Source organism: Capricornis sumatraensis, chromosome 8 (genome assembly GCF_032405125.1).
Source record: "Capricornis sumatraensis isolate serow.1 chromosome 8, serow.2, whole genome shotgun sequence".
Lineage (NCBI taxonomy): Eukaryota > Metazoa > Chordata > Mammalia > Artiodactyla > Bovidae > Capricornis > Capricornis sumatraensis.
The window spans coordinates 9,472,519-9,476,087 of record NC_091076.1 but is presented as its reverse complement, the minus strand read 5'-3'; positions in this window follow the sequence as shown (position 1 = coordinate 9,476,087).

Below are 3,569 nucleotides of genomic sequence, written 5' to 3'. Positions count from 1 at the left end.
TCTTGCTTATTCTCTATTTAGAGAAGACCCTTCAGCATTTCATTTAGTTTAGGCTTAGTATTGTTGAATTCTTTTAGCTCTTGCTTGTCTGAGAAGTTTTTTTTTATTTTTGATATTATTATGGAGGTAGGTAAGCTTCATGTCCTCTTACACCACCATCTTGATCCCTCCCCTCTAAAACAGCTGTAAGTGACAGAGTTTAAAAAATGGAAAACTCACTAATAGTTGCCAAAATTGGAAAAGGAATAATAGGAGCAAGGGCAGATGGTATATTTATATCAGTACAACAAGAAGAACACTTTAGTTAGGAATTCTTTAGTATCTTGAATGTGGTGATGGGCACAAGAAGCTACACAGATGATAAATCTGTATGGTACTAAGTATCACACACACACACACAAATACAGGTAAAACTGATTGAGAAATCTGGATAAGATCAGTATATTGTATCACTCTCAAAAAAATAATGGTAACATTATACTACAATTTTACAAATATTATAATTGGGGGAAGCTGGGTGAAGGGCATGCAGTTTCTCATATTATTTCCTGCATTTGCATGTGAATCTATAATAATCTCCTAAAACACATCAATTAAAAATGTTTATGAATGTTATAGCATGTAAATTATAAGAAATCTGGAATGGGTATATTAATATTAGAAAATAAATAAATTTAAATTAAAAAAAGAAAATAAGCAGTTGATATTGAGGAGTATTACTAGAGATAAAGAGGCCAAGTTCATAATGAGAAAATGATCAATTCATCAGGATTCTGAGCATCACCACATAAAAGATCCTTAATATATTCTGTTAAATAAATAAATAAATCTGAGAAAATAAACTCTTATGTGAGCTTACCTATCACTACTTTTCTCCCTTATCTTTATTTGGAAGAATTTAAATTATTGTGAGGTCCTGGTGTGATTTAAATTGATGCAGAATGTCAGTTACCAAAATGTAGTAATTGTGCCACTACCATACTGTCTTGATGACTGTAGCTTTGTAGCATAATCTGAAGTCAGCAAGGTTGAGTCCTCCAGCTCCATCCTTCTTTCTCAAGATTGCTTTGGTGGTTTGGTGTCTTCTCCATCTCCATATGAATTGTGACATTTTTGTTCTAGTTTTGTGAAAAATACCATTGGTAATTTGAGATCACATTGAATCTGTAGATTGCATTTGGTAGCATAGTCATTTTCACAATATTGATTCTTCCTTCCCAGGAACATGGAATATTTCTCCATCCGTTTATGTCATCTTTTATTTCTTTAATCAGTGTCTTATAATTTTCTGTATAAAGTTCTTTTGTCTCCTTGAGTAGGTTTATTCCTAGATATTTTATTCTTTTTGTTGCAATGGTGAATGGGATTGATTCCTTAATTTCTCTTTTTGATTTTTCATTGTTAGTATATAGGAATGCAAGTGACTTCTGGGTATTCAGTTTGTATCCTGTGACTTTGCTAAACTCACTGATTAGCTCTAGTAATTTTCTGATAGTATCTGTAGGGTTTTCTATGTAAAATATGTCATCTGCAAGTAGTGAGAGCTTTACTTCTTCTTTTCCAATCTGGATTCCTTTTCTTTCTCTTTCTTCTCTGATGGCTGTAGCTAGGACTTCTGAAACTATGTTGAATAATAGTGGTGAGAGTGGACACAGTTGTCTTGTCCCTGGCACAAATACAGAAATCTAGACCAATGGAACAAGATAGAAAGCCCAAAAATAAACCCATGCACATTTGGGTACCTTATTTTTTTAAAAGAAGGCAAGAATATACAATGAGGGGCAAAGACAGCCTCTTCAATAAATGGTGCTGGGAAAAATGGACAGCTACATGTAAAAGAATGAAATTAGAGCACTCCCTAATACCATACACAAAGATAAACTCAAAATGGATTAAAGACCTAAATGTAAGACCAGAACTTATAAAACTCTTAGAGGAAAACATAGGTAGAACACTCCATGACATAAATCAAAGCAAGATCCTCTATGACCCACCTCCTAGAGTAATGGAAATAAAAACAAAAGTAAACAAGTGGCACCTGATTAAACTTGAAAGCTTTTGCACAGCAGAGGAAACTATAAGCAAGGTGAAAAGACAGCCCTCAGAATGGGAGGAAATGATAGCCAATGAATCAACTGACAAAGGATTAATTTCAAAATATGCAAGCAGCTCATATAATTCAATACCAGAAAAGCAAACAACCCAATCAAAAAGTGGGAAAAAGACCTAAATGGACATTTCTCCAAAGAAGACATACAGATGGCTAACAAACACATGACAAGATGCTCAATATCACTCGTTATGACAGAAATGCAAATCAAAAATACAATGAGACATCACCTCACACCGGTCAGAATGGTCATTATCAAAAAGTCTACAAACAGTAAATGCTGTAGAGGGTGTGGAGAAAGGGAAGCCTCTTGCTCTGTTGGTGGGAATGTAAATTGATACCACCACAATGGAAGATGGTATGGAGATTCCTTAAAAACACTAGGAACAAAACCACCGTATGACCTAGCAATCCCACTCCTAGGCATATACACCGAGGAAACCAAAACTGAAGCAGACACATGTACCCCAGTACTCATTGTAGCACTATTTACAATAGCTAGAACATGGAAGCAACGTAGATGTCCATCAACAGATGAATGGATAAAGAAGTTGTGGTACATATACACAGTGGAATATTACTCAGCCATAAAAAGGAACGCTTTTGAGTCAGTTGCAAAGAGGTGGACGAACCTAGAACCTATTATACAGAGTGAAGTGAGTCAGAAAGAGAAAGATAAATATCATATTCTAAAGCATATGTATGGAATCGAGAAAGATGGCACTGAAGAATTTATTTACAGGGCAGCAATGGAGAAACAGACAGAGAATAGATTTATGGACATGGGGAGAGGGGAGGAGAGGGTGAGATGTATGGAGAGAGTAACATGGAAACTTATGTTACCATATGTAAAGTAGATAGCCAATGGGAATTTGCTATATGTCTCAGAGAACTCAAATAGCAGCTCTATATCAACCTAGAGGGGTAGCATGGGGAAGGAGATGGGAAGGAGGTTCAAGAGGGAGGGAACATAAGTATACCTACAACTGATTCATGTTGAGGTTTGACAGAAAACAACAAAATTCTGTAAAGCAACTATTCTTCAATTAAAAAATAAATACATTTAAAAAAGGTAGCTATTGCACCACATTCCACCTTGCTTTAATTAAAAACAAAGGATTATATTTTGTTAATTATTTTAATCTAAATTCAATGAAAAACAAAAAAAAACACTTGTTTTATCTTCTTTCCACAGGAAAATCATAAAGCAGTTCACTTCTATGTGTCTCAAATATTATTTTCTGGAAATGACTGAAGACTGTGTGGCAGTCTTATTTTAACACATTTAGAGAATATGTACATGCTGAAGTCCAATATTGATTTTACAGAATAACTGAGGGAAGTGTTTTCAGAGAGTAAATCTTTAAACAGATTTAATGGTCAACACATAGAAGTGTCTTTGGTAAATAATTTTCTTTATAACTTTGCTAAAACAGTGATACCTCTTGATTCCAGAAAG